Raw genomic sequence first — 13,225 nt, 5'->3', positions numbered from 1 at the left:
GTGAAAGGAGGGCGGTGGGGGGGAGGTGTGCTCCTTTTTTTTTCTGTGCCCTGGGAAGAAGTGGCGGAGAGGAGACAGAATGTATTTACAGAAAACGGGCGTAGCCGCACATTCTCTCCCTCTGGATGAAGACGCTGAAGGTGGGGTCGAGAGGGATTTCACAACAAAACACAGAGGAAATGGATTGGACTGGACGGATGCTTCGCTACTCCATCATCAGCACCGCCCTTTTCCCTGTGGCGTTTATTTTTTACCAGATGCCTGCATGTATGTGTGTGTGTGTGTGTGTGTGTGTGTGTGTTTGACATCTGCCAAAGAGGTGTTTCTGCTTTTCTAGCCGGTCTGAGGGTCTAAAGCCTCGGATCTCAGACGAGTCCGATATCCACCCCGATGATGTCGCTCCACCCTTGTTCTGTCTCTGACTCATAATTAATACCAGCTCTGACATTTGGTGTAATTGGAAAAAGAAAAAAACAAGAAATAATTTTAAGTGATTTCATCTCAAGAAACAGACAGGAATGAAACAGGAGCATTAAAGCGTCTCTAGTTTGTTTCACAATCTGTGGAAGTGATGGGAGAGACAGGCTGTCTCCAGAATAAAGATTCAGGTGTGGGGTCACCTGCTATGCTAATAGTCTAAATGGCCTCTATTTCCATTCCACTGCTACTCATAGGGATTTCATTTGGGATGCGGAGCTGGATTTGATCCGAACGACATTCCATCCAAACCATCATCCTCCTTCACGTGGATGACAGACTCTGGATTAAGTATTCCCTTTGATGGATTACGGTTTAAAAATGTCCAAATATTAATTCTGCAGTGTAACAACACACATTTATTACTACACTGTGAAGTGTTCTTTAATTTCCGTTTTCCTGGAAAAGGAGCCGTAGAGTCGATGGACTCTACAGCCACCGACCTGACTAATGAGCCGCTAACCGCTCCAGCTGGCCTCATCCGACATGCATCACATCATTCATCACCTGAAGACTGCTGACTGGGGGGGGGGGGGGAATAAAAGTATCACAGTGTCTGCAAAGAAACACGTTTAAACCTTTGGAGAAAATAATATTGGTTCAAAACATGAAATCCGACAAACGTGTTTGGATTGAAGACAAAAAAAGTTAGTGGTTGTTTGACAAAATCATCCAGATAGATCCTAAATATAAAACACTGGGGGTTATGGATGAGTCTGGGAGTTTAAAACTGGATCCAGAAACCCATCACATTACTGGATGATCCCAGACCGGACCAGATTTCACCCCTGATTGTCGGGAAGGGCGAATTGGGATTACATCGGCCTGACACTTCTGTTATCTGAGCCGGACATAATTGCTTTTGGTGGGATAGAGGGATTTGATTTTCCTAAAGCAACCGCTAGAGAACAGCACACGGGAGACCGTACTTTTAATTGTCCCCAGAACAGAATTGAAGGATGTCTCCGTCTCGTCGATATTGATCAATAATTTTACCCTTCCTTGGCATGAAATCGGTATCCTGCCCGATGTTGCTGATTGGCCAATCGCTGCTTTTCGATCGTCCCTCAACCCAGAAATCAATGTTTCACGCCAGGAGGCGGGATGAATCATTCCCTTGAGTGTAAATAGACATTCAAAAAATCTGCTGTGTCGGATGTACAGGCATCTAACAATAATTCTGAAACGTATCACCTGTAAAGGATAAAAAAAAACCCCAACAAGCGTAAGAGATGTGCTGCTCACACAAACTGCACAGAACCTTAAATCCACACCCCTACACATTCCTAGCAGGGGGTCAAAAGGTCACTGATGTCCTGGCGCGGAGCAGCTATTTTGGAGGATCGCAGTGAAACTTTGGTTTAAGGGTCAGAACCTTTATGGTGTAACCTTGTCCGTATGGATTTCACACCTCATGATGATCTGTTTTCATTTTTAAGAAATTAATCTTGAGTTTTATTTCGTTTAATGACGTCCCGTGGTCGAGTAAAATCATATTTGTGCAGTCATGTGACCCATGATTGCGCAGACACATCTCGTGCTCGGACTGAATGACGCGTTTGCATAAATCCAATCCAGGACGCGTAAATAATGAGTGTTTTTACTGTAGCTGCGACCTGTCTATGCCGCTGGACGGACGCCCTGACGCACGACGAATGTGAGCACACGTGCGCCTCCTCTTCGTATTATTCGAGGAGTGAACCTCAGGGCCGTGGAAACCACACAGTGAATTTCAGACGCGTTTAGAGGGGTGTATTTATAAATGGCAAGCCCACCCGGCCTGGGATGCTTCGGATGCTTTGGGTGTTACCAGAACTGGCACCAATAAAGGCCAGAGACATTCCTGCAGCCGCCGGATCGGACACAAAACAGCCGGGTTCAACGTCAATTTTGTCAAGTGCAAAAGTGCGAAATGCTGGTTTCAATTTATTGTTTGAAGAAAATAAACAGCTGTGACACTTTTTGTGGAAACTCTCCCTTGCTGACATGTAAAGCAACTGGGTGTGTCCGCTATGTTGACTGACATTCATATATATCGGGTCACAAGGGCAGCACCTTCCTCTTTAGCGTGTCCAGAAAATAGCTTCCTCTGTCTCCCCCCACTCGTGTTCACTCTCCCACTCTAATTTCAAACACTTCTATTGGGCACATTTGGCCGCAATCCTTCCGTTTCCATTCCAAACCTTGCCTGTGGTTTCAAATAGATCCAGTTTTATTATTATTTTAAGCTTTGTGCCACAAAAAAAGCGCATCGTAATGCACGACAACAGCTCGGGGCTTAATAATTTGGAGCATCTTGTAAAACAGGGCGATCACAAAGCGGGACATTGTCTGACCGGCGGTCCGTCTGTGAGGAAGATTGCAGTCTGTGGGTTTTATTTAGTTGCAAATCTCCATTTAATTTCAGTCAGATCAGGCTTCCAGATGTCCATCTTCAGAAGACATCTGATTCCAAACTTGCTGACGTCATAAAAAAAAAAAATTAGTTTGACTCCTGGTTTTCAATTTCCACATTTTCCACAACAAAAATATAATCGATAAAAAGTCACTCGCAAACTTTAAGTGATCCAATTACGCTTTGGCGGAATCCTTTGACTGCATCTTCCACCAGTTCAGGAAACTAAATATTTATCCATGTGTGCATAGGATCCATACTGTATGTGAGGAGACTGTGTACAGTATAGCCCCGGATGCCCTGTGATTTCACTTCCTTCATTTTTTCTGCACAGTCAAGGAATTTGCAAGCTTTAGAGCCAGGAAATGAGATTTTAAGACACAAACTGTCCTCTTCATTCTGCCCCCCCCCCCTTTTCAACTTTTGAACTTGACTCTAACTGTGACAATGAGGCCGGGATAGAAAAGTTGTGAACCTATAGGTTGTTATAAGCTTGATTTTCCTTATTAGGAACAACTTTAACTTCCATGCTGAACAATATAAAGCAGAATAAAGTCCATCATACTTTGTTGGTGACTAACTTTCCCCTCTTGCCATTTCCTCTCCCGGGCCCCTCTCTTCCCATCGCTTCCATTCATCTTCCCCTAGTTGTTCTCTGTGCTCTTTAACCTTGACCATTCTCCCCATTGACCTTCTCTGTTCTCTGTTTGTCCTCTTTTAATGACTTATATGTTGGTGCCATGACAACAACATCAGCATGTCTAAAAGAGTCTTGGGGATTGCCTGCCTCCTTTCACGTTTGGGTAAGTCTCCCCTTTTTCTGCTAAGTTCTACTACAGTTCTCAATGGTCTGCCATTCCCACCATACCATATTCTTTGTCCTTATTATCCTGTTACAACATTTACCCCACTGCCTTCCTCTTTCCACTCCCTTTTTCTAGATTGACCGACTCCTCAGGCTTTTCTAGCCAATTGGATGTATTCATCTTTCCTTCCTCAACCCACAGAAGATTTTCCAGAAAGCTCTTAGAGTGAGGGTTGCAGCTAGGGTTAGAGAAATGGATCTCCTTTCTAGTCTCCAGTCTCTACCCCTCCCTTTAATACTCCAGACATAAACTCCCAAACCACAGATCCCTGTATGGCGACAGTGAGAGGTGGGACCATAAATGACATGGAGACCCAGTCCCCAATAGCAACTCTCTAAACTGGATCCAAGATGCCATATCAGGGCGGGAATTCATGCTACGCCATCGGTACCGGCTGGACTTATATCCACACCGTATTTCACCAATAGACCAAATTACAGTGGCATCATTATAAATATTACTGTTACATGGAGAAACCAAATCTCTCCAGGCCATGCACTTACTCCCCTGTAGAGGGAGCCGTAGCTGTCGATCTCTAGACAAAAATGAGGAGACTATTAACACAATGATGGTAGTGGAGAATAGCATGAATGGCAAAATGCTTTTCTCGTCTCCATGGGAGTCATCCGATGGTGTGGCTGGTCCCTGATGCAGACCACAGTCGAGCATCCCTGCCTATGTCCTTTTGCAGCTAGGATTAGGGTCAAACCTAGGGTTAGGGTTACTGTTGCAGCTAGTTTTAAAGGTAGGATTAGGGTCACAATTGGAGCTCGCTGCATTGATAACCCTAACCCCAAAAGATACTCAAACCTGAACCCCAACTTGACCTTCAACCCTCAAACTACTCCATAACTCCAATCCTGACCTTAACCGCAGCTCCAACATCGACCCTTATCTGAGGTCCAAAATTTACCCAACCCAACGAGGGCTTGAAACAGTGGAAGACTGAATTCAATAAATAGAAATATTAATACTTGATACCAGTAGAAACCTGACTCCATTCTTGAGGCATTTTCAAGTTGTCCTATGCTCACACCAGTCACTCCCACTGTCCACTCCAGACACTGGCTGGATGTGGAAGGGTACTGTTGTAACTACATCATAGTGAGCTTCATTGAAATGTAGAAATTAAAGATGTCAAGGATTACATGTTTGAGGGTAGTGGTGTGATCAGTTTGCAAGGTGGGCTCATCTTCTCTGCTCTGCATGACAGGTGACACCGCGGTGGTGGCTTGGATCAGTGACGTGGTTTCATTGTTCATATGACATATATCAGTTTTTTGACAGGGGCACTGGGCTGGTATGTGGAACAGATAGCAGCGAGTCAGGTCTAACTGACTGTTCCAAATAAATAGTGCTCCTGCACCTCCTTCATGCTTGCAAACATTTATGCAACGGTTCTCCAACTGCAGACCTTCTAAGGACAAGACAATACGATCTATTTCCTGTGCATCCAGTTCACACCAGGACTGCAGAGCTCGTTCTACTGGAACAGTAAGGACAATTATGTCTGCTGCAAACAAAAGTAAGACAGTAAATGCAGTAAATTACCTTTCAATCAGGAATTTTCTGTCTTTTATATCCTTGCAGTGGACGGATGCTGTTTCCACACAACGTGCCATAACGGTCTGAGTGGAAACTGTGCTCACGAGCCAAGAAAATGTTACACACTGTGTCGCCACTGCTTAGTGCACACTGTCTATTAATTGTTCGCATTACTCTGTTTTGCGCTAAACTATATGCTCTACACCTCAGATATACGAACCAATCCCTGCTCAGCATTCAGTGTTTATTCAAATTCAACTTTCAATCACTGCCTTTGACAGTTTCAGCTTTTTCCTATTGAGAACATTCTACACAGATTGCATTATAATGTCTATTATTAGCTTCTATGCACTATGCCTCTCCCATTTCATTATTTAATTTCCCCGTATCATAACATTTGCCAGTATTTGCTCTGGTAGCTCCGAGTAGAGGACCTCAGTATGAAGGTTTAAATATAATTTAGATTATTTAATTTACATTCAATACAACCTGTTTGTCCTCCGTTTGGATGAAAGAAAATGAAAAACAAAGTGGACAAATCCTAGAAAAACTCTTGTTGTATTAGTTGCTGGGTAATAAAGCATGCTGCTGTACATAGGGTACACAAATCTTGGTAATGTTTGCTTGCGTTCAGACCGCTGCATCTATTTAAATAGCTCAATGTATCCATGGAATTGGCAGAGGCGTGTCTGCTCACTTATCAAGGCCCATCGCCTCTTATAACTCCAACATGTTGAGTCTGCGCAGCCACCGAATGAATGCAGACATCACCATCAACATGCCTTCGGTTGGTCAACTGCAGCTGTCCAGGAGAGGGAGTGAAGCGGTTTACCAATGCAAGGAGGGTGAAATCCAGTCCCGAGTGCAGCTGTGCCCCGCTGTCCTCAGCGGCCAAGATCAACTATGTGGGCACGTGATGGGTGAGGAGGAGGAGGGAGAGAGAGAGGAATGAGGCAGTAGCACAGTAAAGGTCTTCCTCCACTTCCCTCTGGTTGGAAGTAATGCACAGTGTGGTCAGAGGCCTTGGGTGGTCACCTCAAAATGCTTCATGGAAAAAAACTGTTAAACAACCGAGAGCTCACCACAGCGGCCTGGATCCAGGACTGGAGAGCCGGCAGAGCCTCACATTGAGGAGTAGAAGAAGAAGTTGATATAGTGGAAGAGTTTACTGTTCTAAGTTGGTTTGGGTATTGCAAATTCCTGACAGTTAAGACATTAAAGTCCCCCCTCCCAAAGAAATTCAGAAAAGACAAAGAACTTATTTTGGCGCTATTCGTTATCCGCTGTAGCCTGATCTAGTTTTCAATGCTGACCTCTGGACACGGCGCAGCAGGTCTGATCTTTCTTTTGACCTCGCTTTTGCTGACCTTGGCTCCTCCCACTGAGGTCAATGCACATTCCCAGCTGTTGCGGGCCGTCCTGTCTACACACAAGACGAGGCCGTATAGCTGCCGCGTATTCACCAGAGCCATGCGAACGACTGTCTCACGACACCTCGCCTCACGTGGCGAACACACCTGACATGGCGGCGCAGGACACGCGTGACGACTGAAACATCATCGTAATCTCAGTTGGATGCAATAAGGGCCGCTATGAAATGTGGGATTTGACAGAGGCTGGAGATGTTACCACTTGGAATTCCACTGAGACATTTTTGCAGCTCAGCTCTTTGTGTAGTGGCCAAATTGGGAACCATGTGACCTTAGTTGTCACATGTCCCACTCCATTTCTGTCTCACAATTTCTAAATTAATGAAAGTCATATTTACAAGCCGCAACTTTTTCTGACAAACAAATGCTTTACTCTGTCAGGCAGAAAAATGGAAAAGGCAACATGTTGTCGCTCAAAATTAAGACTTCCCAATGCAGCCGTCTACGAGGAAGTTAAGATGCCCTGGAAGATAAGTCTCCTCAAAGCGCTGACAAAGGCCCTTTCTACTTCGGTGAAAATTTTGGAGAAAGAGAACAATTTAAAAGATTGTGAGGAGTCGTCAACCAGATGCCTTCGGCATTTCAGAGGGAGGAGGAGGGCGAAGGGGTTGGAAAATGCCGTCCGAACAAAAAAGCCATGGTTGCAAATGCCTTTCTCCGCCTTGTAGTGTTACATCTGAATCTTCCTTTGACTTTTGTTTTGCCGGAATGAGCGATTAGACAAGAATTCAGACAGTGTGTGTGTGTGCAAGTAAGAGAGAATGTGATTATATTCTTTACAAAAATGTGTTTTACGGTCAAGAGCATACCATAGATGGCGAACAATGGTGTTAAAATGTGCTGAAATTGAAGAAACCACAAACCAACTTTTCTTACAGTTCTTGCAGAGGTCACATTGAGCATGAAGGCAACGTGCAGTGAAGAACAACATTGTAAAAAAATGTCCAGAATAAAAAAAATGAGTAATTGTGCATCCTCTCTGTCTAATTAGAAGCTGCTAAATGGAGGGTTACAGGGTTACGTTGCAGCAGGGTGTGTCTCTCTGAAGGCCTAACATGAGAACATGCCTTTGGATCAATCTGATATCTCACTTGATGCACTCTGGCCCTTTGGCATTATGCAAAGGGAATGCAGAGCTAGGGAATGCAGTAACCTCAGCTGTGTATATGTTAAATGTACGAGCGCCACATAACTCGTGTCACTACGCAAGGACACATGTTTACGAGATAAAGCAAAATTATGTTCGGAGCATCTGTTTGTCTAATGAGATGTTAGAGCGAACAGAAACGTGAATAGAAAGAAGCGTGTAGATGAGGATTGATCGATTGATTGACTGGTTTCAGAGGAAATCACAAGGTCACCAAAGTTGGTAGTAACTCCAGAAGTCAGTGTTGAAACATGGAATAAAACATAAGAAAGATTTCTCGCATCTCAAAAGAAAGACATCAATTAAAAGACATCCATGTCAAAGAAGAGCAGGAGAGTGTTTCCCTTTTTAACATGGCAGGCCCCTCTACAGTGTTTTTGAAGCCTGTAATCGTGTGGCAGTAATGGCCACAGTCACAGAGTCCATTTGGACTCTGCAGCCCCGGCCCCACTTCCAAGCTTGTTCCCATGCTGCCAAGGTCCAGCTGTGCACAGTCTCCCATAAACACTGACAGACACCTCTTTGTGTGAGAGGACATAGACTACGACAGGCTATAAAAAGGGTACTGAGTGCTGCAGCAAACGGAACATTCAGTAAGTGATTAAAGGGAACAACCAGGGAGGAATATGGAAAACCGGAGATACAGCATTAAGAATGGAAGCGAAAAAATAAAGGAAACCATAGGTTCTGAGGCAGAGACACTGGCTTCTTTGTGTCGTTTATTCTCTTCTCATTGGCTCTGAAGCTCAATGCAAGTTCACACATCAGCCGGCCACATGTTGAGCATGCCTCATCTCAGGCCGTCACCCCGAAGTGGCATCAACATGAGGAATGCATTGTCCTTCCCCCATGATTAAGGCTCCAGATATTCCTCTGACCATTACATGCATGATTGTGAGTCACTGTGCAACCATTTGAAGTTTCTATCATTCACTTCCTGTCTTGCCCATGACAAGCACAAGCTGCATTTTTTCCTAATTTGGGGTGGAGGTGTGCGTGTGTGAGAGAGAGCAATGACCGGGCCAAGGGTGTGTAAGTCAGTTCCTGAGTCAGCATGGAAACAAATGAGTGATCTCCCTTTTAGAAGTACTTGGCTTCTTCCTGTGAATCTTTCACTGAAGCTAAATGCTCACTTACATGCCGTGTGGGTGTGCCAGCAGCAAGGACTCTGTTTCTGATGACCTACACCGACCAATGGTCAAAGATAAAAACATGAAGGCCTTCATGAAGCTGGTACTACAGTACCCCAAACTGACCAGCAGAGGCGCTGTTCTGCTGGAAATAGATCTCTCCAACATCACCTTTTTGGAATTACTTTAGCTTGAAGCAGGTTGCATCAAGAGGCTATTAGGAAAATGGAAAGTGCATCAACGGCACAGAAGAAAGTCTTGATATGATCTTGATTTTTCACCACATAAAGACAGGCAGAGCTTCTGGACTGTACTTCCTGTCCAGGCCTCCCGTGTCCTGCCCTGGCCTGCCCTCTCCTCCGCTCTGCTGCACGCCACACAGTGGCTCCAGTGGAATGTGATGACCATGGCCCGGACAAAGCCCTGCATTCATGGCCCCTCGTCCCACTCTGGAAGTTAACGACTGGGAGCCTTGATCACAGAGTGGGGGGGAAGGGGTGGTGGCCAGAATCCATCCACCGCTCGCTTGTCCTGTCCTGTCGGACACTCATCCACCCCACCTACCCCGTGACAAGTGCTGGCCACCTCTGTGTGATGGTTGTTTCCTGCAGGGTGATGTTGTGGAGGTAGAATTAAACTGTCCACACTGGGAAGGAATACAATAAATGCATTAGTCTGCTTCCTCCCATTGCGCTCCATGGTAACGTAGGAGATCTCAATCATGGGCTGTAGATGGGTGATTGCTGGACGGCAAAAGTAAGACATGCTAGTGATTGCGTGGATGGAAATGTCAACTTCAATGCCGGGTCATGGATAATCACTTTAGACCAGATAACAGAAGAGAAACAATCCACATGCATCATCTGCCGCCTGCCTGATTGTCTCCCTCTCTACTTCCTCTGTCTGAATATCTAATCCATTATCCATTCGTTTTGTGTAGGTAATATAATAGAGCTTGTAGAGTACTCTCTGCCTCAGAGGCTTTTCCACTAAAGTTGAACACTATCAAACAGTTACCATGTAACCCCCGAGAAACACGCACAAGGCATACAAGCATACCACTTGGTTATAATGGCTACACAACATGGATATGTTCAACTGGCATCACCGACAGCTGCAGTACCGATCATGGGAAGGTGCTTTATTTTTAGATGACGCACTCATACAATTACCAAATTAATAATGGTGTCTGCTTGAGCAGCTCTGGTCATTTACTAAAAAAGCAAATTTAAATTTGAATTTAATAACGATCTTTTTGCAACATGAAGCACCAGTGTGTACCAACAGAGAGGTCTGACTTGCATTTTTTCTTTGCTCCACCCATGCAAGAAATTGTTTTCAAGTTTTATCAAACCATGTGGTCAACTTCTGTCAACACCATACATACCTGGTACTGCTGAGAAAAAAAAGCCTCAGTGATAAGCAAAGTAACAACTCTAAGGGTTGATGTCGTATGAGAGGAAGTGCAAGAAGGCACTTATGATTTGCACCAATACCTCCTGTGTTATACGAGACAAAAAAGCCAAACTGTTTTACCCGCTGAACTGTGAAGTTAAAGGAGCGTGAAAAGCTCAGTGGGAGGCTGAGAGTAAACTTTTTTTAAAGAGGGGAAGTTTTGGAGAGGCCTTGAAGGTAGTTCGGGCAGGAAGCGTGACCCTTGGTGGATGGGTGAGGGGTCGAAAGAGTAGAAACACCTGGGGCCCAGGGGGAAAAGACGTAGACGTGTTTTCATGGGTGTGAATGTTTAGAAAACACTTCTGACCTCGTCCTCTGATAAGCTGAAGGATATGTCGCAGCCGTAGGATGTATGAATATGCCTGTGTGTGTGTGTATTTGTGTTTGTGTGTGTCAAAGCATCCGTCTCTGCATGACGCTTCCTGCTAGTCCGATAGTAAATGCAGGGTTGTGTTTATATCTGGCTGGTGATAATGACGGTTTTGCATACGTCACAGACGACATTGAAAAAAGGCCCAACTTACTTGCTCACTTCACTCGTCTCTCAGATATTGGTCACGATTGGATCGAGCGAAACCCGATACTTAGTTTTAGAGACGTGACGTGCAAATGTCGGGTGCCGGTTGCGTTGTCCAGTGTTTGTGCAGCAAAATAAAAGGACATGAAGATAAATGTGGAAGCTCGTCTCTCTTACAGATCGATGAAATACAATCCTCAGTGCAGTCACGTGACATCTCACACAGGAGAACCTTGCGTGCAGCTCTTCTTTTGTCTCTTCTGTATAAATGCATGCACTCACTGCCTTCATGCAAAAAACCAAAATCATAATGATGATTTTTCCTGCTTGAGTCAGTATTCTTTCCCAAAACTGTTCGGCTTTAGGTGAATGAACACAAAAATGGGGGAAGGGGAACGAGCTGCTGAATACTACATATTTCAGGCCGAAGTTTATCTATGAAGTTATTTATTGTATTTTCATTCCTATTTTCGGTTTTCAACTGAGGGCCACAGCGTTGATAGCATGTTTGCCTCCGAAGACATTCACACTATGCAGTAATTCCCAACATACCCCCATGAGCCACGAGGTAACTGACTATATGTGCTCCCCCTACGGTTTCTCCTCACGTTCACAGGCCAGTTTGGATATTTACTTGGAAGCACTTCTCCATCAGACACTGGCAGCTCTGTCCAGGAGATGAATTTCATATGAGGGCTGGGTTTTCATGCTTTTCAGGGGTGTATTTATAGCAGCTGAGATCAGGGCTGCGGAGGCATGCGGGGTGGGCTTTCTTCAACCTAGCCATGTTAAGTGATGCTGAGGCCATAGGGGTGGAGCAGTGACATGTCATTCCATTCTAAATCCAAACCTCCTTGTTTATGACAAAAGTATCCCGACCAGGAGCCGTGACAAGAGTTTGCAGAGCGGCTTCTTTGAAATCCCTACTCGGTTCTGCCCTTTGTGGACACAGAGGAGATTTCTGGTGTAGAAACCTGCAAGCCGATCACATAGCAATCAATACTCGTTGATCTTTTTGACGCGCAATCATGAATTCACAGAGGAGTGTAGATGTTAATTCAGCCATTCCTGTCCAGAACCCCCTTATTAACTGGAGCCAAAAGCGGATGAGAAGATGATGGTGGGGATGAAGGTGTAGATAACAACATAGATAGAGGCATTAGCAAGACAGAGGGTCTTTTTAAGGAGGTTGAAACATGACAGCAATGAATCTACAAATTTGATTCTGCTCCCTAAATGAACATTTACCTCAGGAATAGGCTTCAAATTGAATGTCAGGGCATACAACTGACTTCTTCTAGGTTTTGAATTAAAAAAAAGCGATGATGGCCTACTGTCGAAACAGAAGTCACAATGCTTCAAGTGTGGCGCTGACAGTCACCACACAAACTGTATACTAGAAAGTAAATGGAATTCTTTGCTCATGTGATCATGTTGGAACTAACCGGGGTAAACAAAGCCAAGGCTGCTGCTGTACGCTAGAACTGTGGACAAATACAGAACACAGAACAGACTTTTTGTTTGAAATGTATACGATGTTCGAAGCGTTGTTGATTTGTAATGAATAAAAAGCTGCTAGATCAGCATGATTGAAATCTTGTGTCTACTTATACTTGAATAAAGATAGAATTAACAAATAAGCGCTGACAAGACAAGAAGGACATTGTATTTGAAGTGTAAGCACCGTGTACTTTAATATGAGCATACTTCACCTGAGTGTGCAGCGGAAACAAGGCTATCGTGTTTCCAGCTCTACCCCTTCTGACCAGATTAGAGTAAATGATCCTCATTTCCAAAGGGAGGTAACACAACACAGATTATTATTCTGTGCTACAGGGGGTTGTGTGGACTCTTCCTACAGCATGAATCTTTAAAGAGGTGATTGTAACCCATACAGATATCTTCTCAGGCTGAGGGTGAGCTATCTGATGCCTGGAAACCAAACACAGTTCTTCTGCTTCAAAGACTAAGCTCAGATTGCTCACCTTGTCAAAAATGTGAATTAAACTACACAGTCATACACAATTTTGGCAATGGATTTCAGATTTATTGTGGTTATTTGACCGCAAGAAATCTGAAGAATGGATGAAGAATGATTACAAAGTTAAGGAGAGGGCAAGAAAATCTTTAGGGAAACGTCAAGTCCGCTATGATAATGTATACAAATCTACAGCAACTATGTGGGATTGTTGCGCCAAGGATTTGTAATGTGTGTTAAAAATAGACATGAAAAATTAGAGTGGGTTTATAAGCAAGCCAGTAT

The sequence above is a fragment of the Antennarius striatus genome, chromosome 21 (assembly GCF_040054535.1).
Source record: "Antennarius striatus isolate MH-2024 chromosome 21, ASM4005453v1, whole genome shotgun sequence".
Taxonomy (NCBI): domain Eukaryota; kingdom Metazoa; phylum Chordata; class Actinopteri; order Lophiiformes; family Antennariidae; genus Antennarius; species Antennarius striatus.
This window is presented reverse-complemented; position numbering follows the sequence as displayed.